At 37.3% G+C, this 18,839-nt stretch overlaps 1 protein-coding gene across 5 annotated transcripts in view; it reads left to right on the top strand.

The window, feature by feature from the left end:
• AKAP6 (A-kinase anchoring protein 6) overlaps nucleotides 1–18,839 on the top strand; it is a 351,976-nt gene extending 333,137 nt beyond the window's left edge. For 3 of the 5 annotated variants that reach the window (XM_080397013.1, XM_080397009.1, XM_080397012.1), the window contains exon 13: nucleotides 1–18,839. This exon is cut by the window's left edge and continues 39,576 nt beyond it. The gene's annotated coding sequence lies outside the window, so the exon portion shown is untranslated. The other 2 variants (XM_080397011.1, XM_080397010.1) reach the window with 1 other exon arrangement.

Raw genomic sequence — 18,839 nt, 5'->3', positions numbered from 1 at the left:
GAAGCACCTACCTCACAGGCATTTGTACTAACAACAGATTGTTGGACCCATATGGTCGGAAAGATCGCGCTAGGGTACCTGTTTCTTACTGAGTATATTGTATCTCACTTGAAATGGTGACACGGTACAAATACAGATCAATACAACGTGGTACACGACAGTTTGTGTTATGCTCTAAGAACAGATTGCTGTGGTGATTTTAGGCATGCAGTCAAAGGACAAGTGCTGTCACTGGATAAAGCATGCTATGATTAGACTTCAGTACTCAACCCCATCCAGATTCTGTCTTGAACTTTAAAAAATCCAGGCTGTCCTATTAATTTGGGATGCATTAATTGTATCACAGAATGTGAGTCTTTTTGTCTTTGGGTTTAACATGAGAAAGTGGTGGAAAGAAATAATTTTCCATTGGGTACATGTCCACATTTTAGGAAGACAGTCTTCAACCACTGTGTATTGCGTTTGAAATATTGCTTGCATTTACTCAATGTAAACGTCATATGTGTTTATCTGAAAGGAAAAGAGATTCTTCTAGAGCTACTCCAAACACAAGGAAATAGTACAGAAGATGTGTTGTAATAACTTGCCCTTTTTACTTTTTAGAGAAGTGGAATGCTTTGGAAAGTGTTCTGTGAAGCACATGTTTAATTATTTTGGTTTGTGCGTATTTTTAACGAATGTGTCAAGTTATGCATGGGCTCAAGTTATCGTGCTGAATCAGACCCTATGAATATGTTGGAAACAGAAGGTTCCCTGAAATTCTGGAACTGACAATTTAAATTACATAGGAGAAGGAAAGGAAAAATACTGACAAATAGGTCAGAACAACTACAACAGAGGCTTTTCAGTAAGAGCAGGAAAAGGGAAAGTTAATGAGGAAGAGTGTATCTGAAAAGTGTAAAGTGCCTGCAAAAGAAATTACTTGGCAGAAGAAAAATGGGTTGGTGGCAGAAGAGAAATGCAGGAATTAATGTGCCAAAGCTATGCATATCATGGGAGAGACTTAAAGAAGAAGCTGTGAAACTGCACTTCTTTCCTCCCTCCTGTCCTCTTTCCGTCCTTGGTACCCTCTTCCCCATCCAGTCTTTATGAATATGTCTCTGAAAAGAAATCTTGGTCCAGTTAAACGAAATGGAGCAATGGTACCAATTTCAGCTGCAGCTTCTCAACTCCAGCCTGCAGCATGGCTGGCCAGGAGGAAGGTGAGTTGACCATGACCAGATACTTTGGACACAATTCAGTGCCCAAATGTAAACGGCTAGTGTTGCTTTTGCTACCCAAGGATATCCCACCTGAGTTGTAGTTGCTACTCCAGGAGCACTTTGGTCTCCTGCAGGACCTATCAGATCTGTGTCACTGGCTTAGGTGCCCCAGGATGACTCAGGGGCTTACAAGCCCATGATAAGGCATCCAAACTGTACCTTAAGTTCCCTGATCACATATTTATCCAGAACATTGGATCTATTGACAACCATAGTTTCAATGAATGGTCAAAAGCTGTATGTAGCGAATAATCACGCATTTGTGCTAAAAGGTCACCAGTAGGAAAATGTACAGCTAAAATGTTACTTTTTTAACCGTGTCTACATAGTAAAATTCAGCAGATCTGCATACACTGGTCTATTCAGTATAATTTAATGCTGCTTTGGTGAATATTATACATGGTCCTTATGTCCAATGTCTCTGATTTCAACTTAAAGAAAAGATTTTGCAAGTGGAGAATGTCTCTCTTTACTAACCACAAGAAGATACTTGGAGCTGAGGACAATCACAGAAATTTTCAAGTTACCAGATTGTTTGGATCAGTGTCAAATATTAAACCAGGTTGTACAGACAGAGAACTGTAATCCACACACAAGTGTGTTATTAAATTTCTGGAAAGTAATGAACTGGCACTGGAAGTGAAAAGGAAAAAAATCAGTAATGTGGAATGGCCCCTTATTCAGGAAACTTTGAAAATGTGCAGCCATAATAGCTGTGGTGAAGTTCCTTTAAATGAGACCTTGGTATGCTGTGGAATAAAGTCAAAATAGGAGATTGTGGCATTCCAAGTCATACTGAATAAATGCATACATTGGGCCAAATTGTGGTCTTATTCACAAGGGAACATTTTTTTCCCCCTTTTCAATAAATAAAAAAGGAGCTGAGAACACTTTAAGATACAGGGCACAAATGTGTAATTATTCTTGGCTAACATGGTAGCTGTTGATCATTTAATGAAACCATAATTACCATATAATGGCAGGGTATTTATATGACAGATTACTACATTATTATAGGGTAAGTGCGTGATTATTTCTGTCCTCAAAATCAGAATAAAAAACACATGGAAGTGGAAAAATAAGTTGGGAAAAAAAAAAAAAAAGGAGGGGGGGAGGGGAGGAAATCTGAATTTCCCAGTGCTACTCCCATATTGTTACTCCGTCCCCACCTCCATCACACAGTGATGGCAATGGCCACCGGCATTCATGATGAAGCCAAATCTCCGCAGGAAACCCATGCCACAGTACAACAGATCATAAGGCTCTTTGCCAAATGGCTACAGCTCTAGGCTTCATTGTACTTATAGTTCAACTGATTCAATAGCAATTTGGTCACTGGTCTCTTGTCCTCAGAAGACACTGTACTCCTGCTTGCTTAGAGCGATAGTATGGATGATGGGTGTAGGAATTCGCACTGAGAGGTACTTAGCTCCCACTTCCATGCCTTTAGGAGACAACAGTGAACTAATGTGGATTTCAGAGGAGTATCAATTTTGTACTGGGTGGAGAAGTTGAATTCGACAGGGCTGCACATGAGCTGAGCACTGTTTGGCATGGTTTGATTTCAATGAACACTGCTGGTGTTCACCACTGTATGGAGTTTTGACCATTTAGTAAGGATTGATTTAAACCGTGAGAAAATGTTTAAATGATTCTTTGAATGGAGAAAAATGCATTGAAAAGTTGTGATTTTACAAAGTTACAGAGAGAGTTTTATACGCTTAATAAAATCCATCTTGAGCTTTATGAACAGAATGGCAACTTTCCATGTGGGAGGCAAAATCAAATTGCAGACCCAGCTGACTCACTGATTACCAAAGTTTTATATGGATGTTAAAAGTGCTAGGCTATCATCTCTTCTACCTGAAACTTGCCTCTGCATCTTCACAGTGCCACTTCAGCTGGTTGGGGGAAGAAGGCTGGCACTCCCTCTTTCCAAAAAGCACTGGCTAAGCCAGTATTCGAAGTTACAAGTTATTATAAGTACAAGAGCTTGGCCCTGAATAGTAACTTCTGAATTTGGTGGGATTCTTAACTCTCATTTTCCTAGATTTTTGTCCAAAAAGCTGAATTGTTGTAGCTATTTTCAGTCTTCAGTCATTTCTTCTTGAATTTCTTTACAGGGAGGGAAATAGATGCAGGTAAAAGACACGTGCTGTTGTGTTTGCTCAGGATTTATCTTGTATGTCTATAAAAGAAATACAGGTTGCAAGAGAAAAGAATTTGGAGGCACTAAGAAATCAGCCTGTGTATGCTTAGAAGGCAGCTATAATTGCAGTACCTTTGTAAATAGCTCCCTTAATAAACTGGTTATTACTCTGAATGGTCAATGATTGCTCATAATTCACTGCTGCTAGGTTATTTCTCTCTGCAGAAAACAAAAAAAAAATATATCTAGTCCTTAAAAGGGTAGTGCACCCACGCTGTCAGTGGGAACGGGGTTACGTTAGTCTCAGCCTGCTCTCCCTGAAGTCAGACAGGGCCCCAGCACAGTCCCACAGGAGCAGCCTTCATTCAGGAAAAGCAACAGGTACTGAGCTGACTACACATCACCTGATTCAGTCGTGATTTCTTTAAACAGTTTCACTGATATACTTTATTCAGTGCGGTGCCTTTTGTGAAACAACTCCCCCCCCCTCCCTCACAACTACGTTTACTGTAGATGAAAATTAATGAATGAAAGAATTTTTATGAACTGAACCCTCAGCTTCTGGTACGTCTTCATTACAAGCTGCTTCTGCCTTTACTATGTTTTTAGAATTATAAATGTTTACCGTATATTGTCCAAAGTAGCTCCTATAGGCAAAATGGAAACAGAAGTCAAAATTATGAAGCTCTAAATTAGGAAATTGAAATATTAACGTTTTTGCCTGACTTCATAAAATTTATTCTGATGAAGTCAAATGTCGCTAGAATCTGAGTTATTTTAATGTTTTGCAGCTTAAGTGTATCTATAAAATCTTTTCTTAGAAGATGCTGGTTCCAGTGGAAATCAACAAAAATTAAGACATTCAGCACCAGAATAGGAATAACCTTGTTCTTCTTCTGGGGATAGTGATGTTTTGACTATTAACATTTCCATTAGGAAAGTAATCAGAAGAGTTTATCAGATCTGTTTTTAAGAAAAGGTTTGGTCAATCAAAAGGACAGCAGAAAGCATTTGCCCTCTCACCTCCTGATCTTACCACAAATATCAATTTTTTTTAAATCTTCAAGTAATTAAACGCTGTGTTACTCTGCAAAACCTTTACAGCTGTTATAATGTTGTTATCAAGGACCCAGTCCTTCTGGCACAGTAAAATTTCACTAACTTCAACCTAACATGGTAGGACTTCAAGTAAGTCTCATGAGGAAGAGCTTTAAAATGAAGTTCAAAACAATTTGTAATTACCTCTTAGAAACGTATTCTGTTTTTCAGGTATTGTTATCTGTACTTTTCCTCTTTCATCTGTTTCTAAGCAAAGGTCCTATATTAGTAATTTTATTTTCAGATTCTTCTGGGGAAAAAATCAGGCTCATGAAATTTTCTCCCAAGCTAAAATAAGCCAACTTCCAGGGTGTCAAATTCTGGAAAAAAACAACTTCTCCAAGGTCTCGTAAAAATTCTGAGCTGTTATCTCCATATGCCTGATAGACTTTTTTTTTTGTGATCGTAATTAAAACCGTCTGTCCTTTCTCTGTGACTTCAGGAGAATGGCAATGAGTCACAAGAGCTCTGAAAAAGCTAGAAGGATAGACATTAAGGTTAGCAGCTCAGAATCACTTAATCTGCTGTATTTCATCTGCAGAAATGTAGATACCCAAAGCACAGCCACCTGCCTTTTAATTCAGACGACTTCTGAAAGAGTCACCACGGCAGAAGGCTCTACCACGGTTAGCATGAGGAGACAGTCTCCTGCATTTGGGTTGAACCATAAAGAGATGTAAAATATATGAAAAAAAAAAAAATGGAACATTATTATTCTTGTAACACTAACTTTCACTCCTGTATAATCTATTAGAACTTCTCAGTAATATGTTTTCTACAATTTCTGGGTAAAATATTTTTTTGAAATACAGGAGTATGTGAAAAGTGAAACGATGAATACATGAAGCACAAAAATGACACTGAAACCATAACTGGAGCGTTATTAAGGGGAGAAATATTCAACCTTCAAAATATAATTTAGGAAATTAGTTCACTATGATGTTGTTATGTTTTGTAGTATTTGTGACTGCTCTTTTTCTCACACCATGATATCCATTCTCCAAGTTTAATTAATGTTCTGTCTTTTTTTGAGCAATATTCAGTTTTGAGGGTTTTTTTGCCACTTAGAAAAAGCTTGCTCATCAGATAGATCTCTTCCCTAGCTCCTAGAGCCCTGGTATTCTTGCCTTTTAAAATAAGAAAGAATTTCAGCAACAAATTGATCTGATGTGAGAATATATATTTAGATACTATATAATAGACACTGGAAGAGATAATCTTAACGAAAGCCTTAATAAGCCAATCACACTCCTGAGGATCTTCTACCACTGGTAATCTGATGCTCAGGGAAGCAAAAATGAGTGTTTGACATGGTCCTTGGAAGTTCAATTCCTCCCTGATGAGTCAATGAATTATGCAAAACTAAACAAAGATTCATATGCCCTGGTCACATCATTCTCAGGGTGAATATCACCACCAGCTTCGGCTCCCAAATTTTGGGGGAAAAGTTGAATATCATGTGAGAATGACAGCATATGTCTGAAGCATCAATACGCTGGCTGCCTCCTGACACTTGATGACCTTGGCAATCACTAGAGTTCAGAAAACCAAGTATCTCTGAAGATCTGGATCTTAGGTAGTGTCACTTTTTATTCTCAAAAAGAGTTTATTTTCAAAAAGGGTACTTAAAACTATTTGAGGACCGGGATCTAAGCTCTTCACAGGGTCAGGCTTTTTAACTAGAATAAGGTTTGCTGATCAGAGACTGGATCTCTATCAAACAGTGTGCAGTGCTGCCCTAATAAAGCAAAACATATAACTAGCATGAAACAAATACTCTAAAAGGAACAAATGCATTCCTGGTATAATTCTCCTGAAACCAGGACAAGAGATTAAATTAGAAGCAACCTTCTTAGGGAAAACCTTTTATTTTTAATAAATAATATTTCTTCAGCATATAGTAATTTTAACAGGTTCTCTTTTATAAAATTTATTTTGATTTCATGAAAACATGCACAACTACTAATATAAGCAGGCTTATCAGTTCAATTTCTTACTGAATGTTCTTTTTGTTAGTTTTCTTTATTTTCTTTTTAGTTTCCTGCTTTATCATTCAGTAGGTTTGCACTGTATTCCTGTACATATTTGGTTTGGTGCCCAGAAATGTATTATTTTAACAGGGCTAGTTCATTAAAAGTTATTACTTTACAGGGGTTCTACCACGCATACATAATTATATATACGTCCTTCTCCAACGAACGGTGTGGTATAAAAAATTTTGCTTTTTAGGGTTTATCATCTTTGCCTTTTCAAGTCACGTTGATTTGACTAATCCTGGCATCTAACTTTCTTATTTCAATTATTTTTTAAAAAGGTAGTAAATTGTCAAGAAGTAACTTTCGTATTAGTCCTTTAGAAGCTATTGGGACTGTGAATTGTCCTCCCTTTATGCTGTCCAAGGAAGAAAGCAAACGTTGCTGCTATCACAGAACTTGTCTCAGCCAAAACCAGTAAGCCGGTTTTCAGTGACCTGCACAAGGATTGACTGTGACGCTTTCTCAAAATCCTTTTCAATTACTATATTTTTCAGTAACTCTGTGTCACTATCTGAAGAGAGCTTTTGGAGAATATCTTCAGATATACAAGAGAGGGTTGTGAGGGTTTTTTTTCTTTTTTATGACTTTGAGAAAGGTTTGAATAACTGATTTTTTGATGACAAGAATCTAAGTGAATTTGTAAGACAAACAAGAAAAAAGAATGACTTTTCCTTGCAACTATTTCTATGAATCTGCATCACAAGGCCACGTATGGGTGGAAGAAAGTTCTGCACAACCTTTGAGGAGAGTTGGCATTAAAAGAGAGCATCAGTGTGAGCAGTGTAACAGAGCATTGTACTCGTGTAGTTGGTCAGGAGCCAACATTTCCAGGCTGACCTGGAAAGCACGTTATATGCTGTTGTGACTTTAAAGTTACATAAATGTCTTCTATACTGAGACACCTAATTTACTTCCTGCAGCTAAGGCAGAATGAACAAAATCACCTATTACACTTGAAGGACACAGGACATTTAGCGTTTTGCTGCTTCATTCTCATCATTGCTCACCTGGAGTTTCAGAGGACTGGTTTGACACTACTTAAACTGATCTACATCAGCTGACTTAAACTTTTCTAAGTCCTATATTGACTGGTTGGCATATACTTTGTTAGTCTTTTGTTACCCTGTGTACACCATCTAGGTTGGCTTATGTATTTTGTCCCAGTGTTGATGGGCCATTAAGTAATACTTTCACTTCAGGGGTTCCACAATTACAGATCTCTTCTGAGTTGCAAAGACACTCGTGAATATAAAGAATTAAGCATTCAGTGGAACTTGGAATTGCTGTACTTATACTTAAAAAGTAGAAATGTTTACAGGATCATTTTTTCATCAATGGAAAATAATCTAGAGCAGAAAGGATATTTTAGAATTGTGAAGAAAAAATCCCAGAAAACAAAACTGCACATCAATTATGCAGTATGTAATCGCTTTGAACTATTTATATACCTCTACATATCTACATCATGTTTGTGTATAATATTTGTCCATTGACAGTGTTTTCTACTGTAATGTGATTTTACAGTGGGAAGTGTTTGGGGAATGACAGCACCCATTAAATGGTAAACTAAAGGAAGTCTCTCACTCATGAACTCGTATAAACCACAGTAGGATCTAGTCATGCATCTGCTGGTTTTACATGAGTTCCTCTAAACATTTTAGAAGTTAATAGTGATTAAATTTAAGTTTTAAAAAAAATATATTAAAATTCCTTTTCCTGATGATATAAGTAGCTGAATTTATTCTCCATTAGTCAAATGTTGCAAACTCTGTAAATGTTCACTGAAGTGAGGGTATGCTTGCTCTCGTGGCAGAAGACTTGTTTCTTTTGTTTCTGAAGAGAAAGGCAGTGGATGTGCTTTTTGCAATTGCTACCCTTTGCATGAAGCCATCAGTCTCCTTCAGCCTGATTCTCACGGCTATCTAGCAAAAGCAAGAGCTTGAGGCACTGTTCAAAGACTATAGGATATGTGATATCTTGCCTAACATTTCTCTCTTAAAAAAAAAAAAATGCTGTAGCTGTGCTGTTAAATGGTATTGTACAATTATCCTAAAAGCCTAGCTGTAACATCTGTTCAGTTACTCCACCAGCCTCTGTGATAGTATTGTGGGGGTTTTTTTTGATACATTCTGTGAAAGTGATGACACACAAAGCTTATACTTAATAAAGCCTTTTCTTACCTTCACAAGATGAGGCTGTTTTGAATGTAATTGCACAGTGTGGGGTTAACTTTCTGTAGCTTGTTCCCTTGACTTCAATGGCTTGAAATAAAAAATTAATCTCCACAACTTCAATGAGACTCACTTCTGATAATGTTGGCCCATTGAATTCAATGAAACACTATTAAAAATTATTCTCAATTCATTTTAATACTCATTCTTAATAGCATCAGACTGCTGATTCCACTATCATACTTTCCAAGACCAAATGTTCAAACACTTCATAAAGACAAAAGCAAACCTCAATATACTTCAGTGAAAACTAGTTCCTTGTGGTTGTGGTTTGTGGAGTCCCAATAAGCAGTACCAAATATTACCTCATATGAAGGAAAGAAACATCCTGCAGACTTTTTTGCTAGTTCCCTTTTATAAACTTGGTTTTTGGGGATGGGGGAAAGATGAAAACCTCTGAATGACATTTTCAAAACCAAATGATCAGCACTCCTTCTTGTCCTCTTGTGAAAGTCGTATGAAAAGTCCAATATGTTATATACTCAAAATATTTATGGAGGTTTTGGTGATGCTTTGTTTTGTGTGGTGTTATGGGGGGGGGGGGGGGGGGAGGAGGGGTTGTTTGTTTGGATTCTTTTTTTGTGGTTTTTGTTCGGTTGGTTTTGTTTGGTTCATTTTTTTAGGAAACTACAGAATTCTTCCAAGACATTAAACTGACAATGGAAATAATTGGGAAAGATGAGCATGCTGGTTTTTGCTTGCTTGCTTGAAATAAGACTACAACTCAATTATTACTCAAATTCATGATTGCATAAGGTATGTTGCAGTTTTAACCACTACGCTGTACTAGAATGCTCTTCTTATTCTTCTTGGTTTCTCAGAGGGAAAGTCTAATCTGAACCTTTTTTTTCCCCCATCCATCCAGATCCCAGGTTTGTTATCTGCTCAAGACATACACATGCCCTCTGATATTTATGTATTACATTTGCCTTGTTTGAGCTCTTCAGAGTTTGTCATTCGTTTAGATTTTTCTGTTGTAACCACTGATTTAACTTGAAATCTATCCCTCTACATGCAAGACAATTTTGCCATTTTCCTTCAGAAGCCAGACAATTTATAGATGAGCTCAGACCAAATAAATCAAGTGAGATATATTTATAGGTCCAATATACCATATATATTAATATATATTTTTAATCACCATCATACTGTCACTCTGCAGAAATAATTAGCTGTGAGCAGGGCATACACATCTGCTATCCAAGCAGATACTATTGCTGGTATCCAGGTTAGGACACTTCAGAACAGCCAGTGTTTAGAGTCAGTCATTGCATGCAGCTTGTGTCCATTAGGGATGAGGTGAGCCTTCTTCGTTTCCCTGCACTAATTCACCTGAATGACTGTGTAACTATAATTATCCTTAGACTGAGCAATTTCTCTGTGAGAGAACATTTACAGTAATTCTGAACAAAGACATATAGATTCACATTCACATTAACTTCAGTACTTAGTTGTGGAAAAAGGCATTGACTCATCTTCTGCTCCACAGCTCCTTTTCTCACAGCATGAAGCCTCAGGAAATCCTCAGTTTTGCTTTTGAAAACGGGACTGTCTCTCAGACAGTGGTCTCCATTTTGGCTTGCTGCAATTTCTGAATATTCATGTGTGAAAACCAGCGGCTTAACACTCAAAGATACCGTTCCCCTGCTCCCCAGGACTCTAAGCAAAGTTTAATGGGATAGTCAAATTTAGTCTCTCTAGATGATAGTGAGGATTCAACCCTGGACCCCCTTTGAAAGGTTAGTAGTAATTTTATTTTCCAGCAGCATCGTAACTGAACCTAATAATAAATCACTAGGCATCTGCTTACAAAACTATGTTATTTTTAGATTATGGAATAATGTGTGTATGATAAAATGAACAATGTCAAAATGCAGTCCCAAACCTGAATAAATACTGTCTGGTAGTTATAAAGGTATGTTCAAGTTTGCATATACATGTTATGGTGGTTTTGAGTTTTTTTCTAAATGCTTGTTTTCCCTGAAAACCATATTACAGGATATTCCTTCTGTTTTTAAAGATCTTCTTAACTAACAGTGAAGATCGCAGATATTTAAAACTTTATAAATGAAATAATTTAACTCTAGCCACGTGTGTTCTACTAACCAAACAGCACCATATGAATGTTTGTACACAGTCTATTACAGATACCAGGACTTACAAGTAAAACAGAATGATTTGTAATATCAAGCATGATCTGTTATAACAATAGGTTTGAAGAGCTTACAGTGTCTCAAAAGTCAAATTATTTTGCATTATTCTCACTCGTGGACTCTTCTTCACCTAAAAATCAAATGCAAAAGAGTAATTTTAGTGGAAGTAGCAAGGACCCATAATAAGAATATTCTGAAAGCTAAGAATACTATTGCTGTTTGAACTGAATATTTCCTCTTCCTATCTTCAAATATGCAAACTTTGAAGTATTATTAATGTATACAGTAAAAAGTGTAAGATGTACAAAGAGTTCAAGAAAAATCTTAACCTTGTTTTTTTTCTACTTCAGGTGTTTGATATATCAGCTTTAGTCATTTTATGTTTTGCACATAATATCTTCTTTATTATGCAGATCTTCACCCTTATACTTCTCCATAAGCTGATAATAGTTGAGTAAAACTGATTAGAATCAAAAGTTCAGCTTCAGAAAGAGTAATAGATTATAGTATATTCTAGATAAATCTGGTCATTGTACTTGGTTGGCACATAGTGAAGGACTGGATACACCAAAAAGCTGTTTGAATTGATTGGCGTAGAAAATACCATGGGCTGTTAATAGCGTTCTTCAAAACAGACTTATAACTTATTTAATGAATTCAATGATTGCATTTGAGTATTGGAAGAAATACTGCTATATTGTCTGGATATCCCTGAAAAGATTAAAAATCACTTGTACCTGTATGATAGTTTTTATCTGCATGTGGTTTAATTATTATAGGAAGAAATATTGATTTATTCCAGTTAAAGGAAGTAATTTTTCCTCTTATTTTTTTAATGATGAAACTTCCCGTGATGCTACAGTCTGACACAAAACCAGTTTGCCAGAAAATTGTTGCAGAAATTGAGAAGCTGAGGAGACGAATAGTGATTATTACAAGTTGCAACTAAAAATAAACTCTGTCATTGTGCAATGTTGTTGCTGCTGTTATAACATCTACTTGTATGAACTCTCTGATATTTCTTCTTGTTCCAGACTGAAAAGGCCAAATCTATATTAAATGAAGTATGCTTGAAAATCTGTAGGAGGTTTTCTGCAGAATAAAGGACTCATGTCGAAAGAAATTATAGTTTGGCTGTAGGAGTCCCCTTGCTTTTTCTTCTGTATTATATGTGAAGAAGAAAAAGGTGACACCCTTAGCAAGTAGTAACTTTCACCAGCAGGTCCTATCAAGGGACTAGTACAGTGCAGTCATTACTGGTTTTCAAGTTATTAAAGGCAAATGAGTATCCATCTTGGGACAAAAAACCAGAAAGGTACTATAAAGCCTTTTTCATAAATTTTGAATTAAAATGAATTATAATTTTCTTCCTACAGACATCCATATCTACCCAAACTACACATACTCTATAGCCAAATATATGTTGCTTCAAATGTGTAATAGAGAGAAAAATGGCTAAACTCCGTAATATTTTAAACTAATATACCGATGACCAGACAATCGCAGTATGTGTTTCCTTCAAAGAGTACAGAAGTTCTCCATCCGATATGTTACCAAGACCTACCAAAGTGAGTCTCAAAAGTAACAAAGACAATTCCTACGTTGTCTAATCATGTACCAAAGTGAGATAATGTGATGCATCAGCAGTGAACAAAGAATGGGTTTTGTGTGTATGTACCTTTTTTCAGTAACTTCCAGTGAATGAAGTAAAGCATTCAACTTCATGTAGACAGAAACCACGGTCCAGACCACTTTCTGATAAAGAAAATACACTTTGAAGCAGTGCGAAGACTTACAACCAAAGAACAAGAAAGAAACTCATTCTTAGAGTTCAGCGCATTCCAAATTTGGTGCAATTTATGGCCAGTTTGTAGGCTGCAAAAATTAAAATTAAAATGAAGATCTAGCAGTGGACTAAAAAGATCTCAGATTATTTTCTGCTTTTGTCAGAATTAAACTCCCCAAGCAATGACTTCTGAAGAGTGAAATGTAAGGACACTTGGCTGAGTGCCACAACTCATATTCGTTAGCTCTTCTCAGTGGTTACTATAGCATGGAGAGCAATGACAGAAGTGCAAGTAATGTGGGTGGAGGTCTAGCTTTGAAGTGAATAAAGCTATCTCTTTAAGGTTTCTGATGGACCATGTATAATTAGCAGAAAGATTTATTTGTTTTTTAACCCAAGAGAACTTTGAAATTGAAAAAGTAAGATTTGAGATATGTTTAAACTTTGAAGGCCTCCTGTGAGTATGCTCAATACTTGAATTTATTGATTAAGAAAAAAATGAAGGAAGGAATTCAGACAATCAGCTTCCTAATGGTAAGAACAGAAACTGCAGAATAATAAATAGCTGTAAATAAGAGCGGTACTCTGTTAGACATTCCTGGGCATGGATGCATTTGTAGATAGACTAGCCTGCATCCAAATCTTTGATCCATAGATCTCCTTGCAAGTTTTGATTATTTTTGGAAAAACACTACAACCAAAGATTGAAGTATTTATTTCTGAGTCTTTAGTATGCTTGAAGTTCCAGAAACTGTTAGCAGAGTCCCAGATTTACATGGCTGCCCACTTGGGACTGTGCCACGCAGGAACACAATGCATTGTCTTCTTCAGTGAGTGAAAAAATTCTGCTGCTGTTATAAAACAGAAAAAAATAAAAAAAAGAAGAAAAAAAAGAAAACCCAAACAAACTATGGAGAAGCATGGCTTGGAGGACCTAGCACAGCTTGAAACTGCACTGGATGCTTACAACCTCTGCTGCTGAGAGATGCTAGCTCCCACTTATGCACTGTTGGTTTTGGTGCCGTTTGGGACTTCCACCTTGGACAGTAAGGGAGGAAACACAGGCATGGGTAGTCTTGTGAATATTCTTGTTTCATGTTCACTGCTGCATGACTCAGCAGGGCACTGATGGTAGCTACCAAAGAAGAAAGGTTACATTGGACTGTACTAGGTTTGTCTGAAAGAGCTGTGAGTGAAAGCTAGATGCTTTTTTTGCTGGATGTATAATTAACTTGGATTTGTTCACCAAAAAAGAACTAGAAGAAAAGAGACCATGTTTGGTTTCTGTTTCTTCTGAATTAGAGGGGAATGACTGTTTAGTGAGGGAAAGGATAAGAATCCTTCTTTAAGTACAGTCAAAAACCTTGAGCTGCCTATTGATGCTGTCCTTCCAGGACACACCAACAGCTGCTTCCACAAATTATTTTGGTTTAGGAACACCACCAGAGGCTAAAAATAAAGGTTAAATAAAAAGGAAAAGTGCATTGACTGGCCCTGCGTACTTTATAAATTTCACTTATCTTATGGATGAGCAGGACCACAGGGAATTACTGGACCAAAAATCTGAATGTGGTGAGAACACAGGATAACGTGCTGGTATCTCTTAGCAGCCCTGGAGATAAAAAGCATCTACATGATTTGTTTTTCCCCTTTCTTGAATTAAGCTTCTTATCAGGCTGTGTGGTGTGAAACAGGTTTTTGTAAAGGTGGAAGCAGCACAATTTAGTTGTGGTCTGTACGACCCCAATTTGATGCCAACGAAGTAGCAGATTACTCTACTTTGGAGGCGTAACAGTGATCTTGAAGACAAGGGAAATAGATACTCGGGTGCTAAAACTCCCTGGAGGAACATCACAGATTACACACTCTCTGCAGAAGCAGATGGAGTCTGGAAAAACTAGCTGGCTGCCCCTTGATCTTCTACTGGAACTGCCAGAAAATTTGTGGGGGATCAACACTGCAGAAAACCTCTGGTGCTAAGAGATAGCTCATTCACTAAAATTTGGGGCCACAGCAAATTATACAACACAAGAGAAATTGACTTTAATACCGATATCCCACCCTTGGAAAATTAGCTGTCCTTTGTCATTACACAATGGGCCAGAGGCACTCCTTTGCTTTCACACAGAGAGCAAATTAGGCTGAAGATAGAGAAAACCCGATACTCCTTACTGAGACAGCTCCGGTGGTCAAAACAGAGCCTAGGTACATACCTTTGGGCATGTGAGCAACGTATCAGTCTTTCTCCGCTGTGGACTCATCATCCTCGTAAGGCTCTCAGCTGCCAGTACCAATGAGTGAGATCCTAAGATTAGCCTCAAACCTCAGCTGCATTTTCCCAGTGGCAGCGCAGTGTGCTAATCGCCGAGCCATTGGGATAGCCCTGTAGGGCATTCTTCTAATAGTTTTTCTAGTTCTTCCACTGATGTCCTTATACATCTTTTATGATTTCGATAGTGATGCTACTTTCCCCAGGCACTTTCCTTCTATCTTACTCTCTGCTTGCTTTTCTTTTGAATACCGGGGGGTTGTAGGGGTGGGCTACCTGAATCTTGCCCTTCATTCCCAGCACAACCTTTCAGAAAAGACATTTCCCTCATCTGCTCTTCCAACCCTGAGTACCTGTCAAGGAACTGTGAAAATGGAAAATATTGGACTACTTCCTATTTAAGTTTTGATAGTGGTTTTCCTGACTTCATGTTCTATTTAGAGATTTTTACTTCTAAACAGATGAACAGCCAGTTCTTTTTGATTTAAAATTAAACTCCAAATATTTTCTTTAAACAGCGCTCATTGCTTTTACAAAGGAATGAAAACAAAATGCAGCATGTGACATCATTTGAAGGAGAAAATTATGTTATCTTATATGGTTCTAGAAAGACACCATATTTTTTTTAACTGCAGCTCTTCCCTAATGTGCACTGCTGATAAATAGTAAAAAGGAATCCTTTCCTAAACTATATATTTCTCTCACATTATACATATATAAATTCCTTTGGGAATAACTTTAGCAATATAACTTGAGATAGGAGGTAGCTGATATATGTGAGGTATTAATATGAAAAATATTTTCACTGCATGTATGTTATAAAGCTCTTGGAATATTACAGGCAACAAAAGTATAGGTCAGTTAAAGAGTTTCCTTATCCTTGTTGTGCCCATATTTTTTTTTATGCAGGTTCACCTCTTGTTTTCTTCTCCTCTGTTATTTTCAATTCCCTTCTCATCTTCCATTCAGCTTTCTGAGGAGTTTCTTTTGCTTCACACTGATGATACATGTTGGTAGCAGCAACAGAAGCAACAGTCAGTGGACACTTGTAGAGATGGCAAGTTGTAAAATAATAAATTGAATATTTAATACTTAGAAGATGTGGACTTTATCTACACTTAATGGGTGGGGAGGCTGATTACTCATTCATAGCTACGCCACTTGTGAATGATGAGGTCACCCCTATCTCAGGAAGATAAATGCCATATCCTGTTATGACATATTCCTTTTATATAAAATTAGTTCAATTTTCTCACTGGTGAGGAATCAGTATAACTTAAAAAAAAAATAACTTCAAGATAAAGGCATTTTTCTACTGTAATTCATTATATATCCTATTTTCATTTTATTTTATTTCTGTTCTGTTTTGTTCTATCTGATCCTGTTCTACATATAGTATTTTACTCTCTACCTAAATGATATCTGACTAAAGTGAAGCAAAAATTAGATGATACAATGAAGCTTTGTAGCATTCTCTCTCATACCTGTCACAAGCTCCTTCCAACAGCAGATAATGAAAATTCAAAGTCAAACCATTTAACTTTAAGTAAATGGAAATGAATTTCCCGAGAAGAGATATTTTTTCACCTGTGAAAGAAAGGAACAGTAGTACACTGACAATGCAAATAAAGATATAATATATAATTGTGATAGAGAGGTATATGTAAAGCATAAATATTAAATGTTATTATATTACACAGTCATGTGTTTTTAATTTTTATCTTTACTATGTTTTTACCTAAGAGAGGAAGTTCTACAGTACATTGTTAGAAACAACTGTACTCTATTTGAGTATTTCTTGGCTTAATCAATACTAAAGCAACTTGCAGAATATCTTACAATAGTATATGGTACTGAGACAAAAACTATGTCACTTAGACACCAAAACCTGTCAATAATTTGAGCAAAATGAGAAATAAACCGTTAAAAATACTGGGCTTCGCTCTCATCTCATTTACACTAGCATATTGCTCCAAATTTATTTATATCCACCATGGTATGTTGCAACACTGGTGAAATATGAGGCGAATGGGTCCACGCTATTTAATATAGCACGGAATATAAGCTTGATTATTGATATTTTCATTGGTTTAGAGAATAAGTTTCAGAAATTCTAACTGGATTCCACCATCGTGATTAATTTGGGAAAAAAAGACTCAAACAATCAAACAGACTTTTCTTCAGAGATAATGTGTTGGGTTTTTTTTATTTATTTGACACCTTTTAAGGGCTATGAGAAAGAAAATGGTTCTGTTTTCTGTAGACGTTCACAAACGTACCTCTGAATCCTGCTTGTCTTATTCATGACTACTTGTCAGTAGTTCCAGTGACTCTGTGGGACTACTTGTGGAAGCAAAGGTATCAAGACTGACTTTTCAGTTACATTCACGCTTAAATTAAGATATTAATCAATAGTCATAAAAGATCTTATTAAGTATCAACAGAACCTGGTTCTGCCTACGCGGGTGAAAAGCAGTGACTTTCAGGACTATGCTGAAGCAAACTTGGCAAAAGACAGGCTCTCTCTCCTGGCTGTCTGTTTGAAACATGGAAATCTGCTTAGAGTTGCCACTGTAGAGCAAAGAGTGACAATCAATGGATGGGGACTTCGACATGATTACATCCACTCTACTGCCTGGCCATACATTGACAGACAAAACTACTGTAATGGAGTGATCATTTGGAAAATGGCTACTACCCACATTTAAATTCCTTTCAGTGTTATTCCATAGCCAATTAGAGTGGTAGCCCAGCCTATATTCATGCCAGTCTTGTACTATATTGTAAGAAAAAGGAAAGGAGCAGCTCAGAAGTCTTTAATTATTCCTCCAGCCATTTATTGACCTGCTCTCTAAAGGCCGTATACGGGCCTACATCTGCATGCAAAATTCCTATTGACACCACTGAGAGGGCCACAGGCAGATGGAGGGTACTTTGTAAACCTTACATTTTAAATATGTTGTAAGAGAAAGGCACAGAATTTGCAGTCCCTTAAAAAAGTGAGCAGCTTCATCTAATACTGCTCTTTAAACATGGAGATTGAATAACATTTTTCCTAGCAATAACATCCCCCCTCTTCACTGCAAGCTATCTAACCTACACGTTTCTGTAAAGCCTTCATATTTAACACTCAAACAATTGATGTCCCTATAGTATAAACAGGATAGATAATGAATATAAGTGGGATAGAAAATTAATCCTACTTGCGAGGAAGGAGAGTCATAATTCACTTAGGCTTCTCAGCTCTTACGTTATGAGGTCTTCAGCTAACTCATGGGATCCATTCCACATCCCACAGATGCTCATTATGAATTCTTTTTATGTGCAACATGTGGGGACTAACCAGTTTCATATCTCCTGGTATTAGCTGCAATCCAAAGCATTTTGTATTAAAACAGAATGCAAACACAGATGCTTTTTAATACAAAGGATTTGAACGCAGATTCTGTTTTAACATAAAGTTGGTGTGTCTTAATTTGGTTTGGAACAGCAGTGGAAAGTCAGGATAGGAGGATATTGTTAGATTAGGAACCAAGCTATGATTCCAAGAGGCACACAGTTGCCTGGGAAAAGGGGAGAGTGGCCCAGGTGACAGCTCTGATTTATGGAAGCAAAGGTTACAATGTCTTTTGAGTGACGGGGCAGCCTGGGACATCTGCCCCTGCCAGAGATGCTGCCATAGCCTTCCCAACACCACGGGTATTCTGGAGTGCAACCTGCCTTCCGTCCCACGCAGCTCCCCTTGCTGCGAGCCGCGCTTGCCGCAGAAGCGGGTCAGCTGCGCAGCTAACGCGCATGTAAGGTGCGCTCCCTCGGCGCGTCGCTGTCTGCTGCGGGGCCCCTCCGCCGGGCGGC

This window comes from Falco punctatus (genome assembly GCF_963210335.1).
Source record: "Falco punctatus genome assembly, chromosome: 7".
Taxonomy (NCBI): domain Eukaryota; kingdom Metazoa; phylum Chordata; class Aves; order Falconiformes; family Falconidae; genus Falco; species Falco punctatus.
Note: the sequence above shows the minus strand (reverse complement) of the source record. Positions and strands in the feature narration are given on the sequence as shown.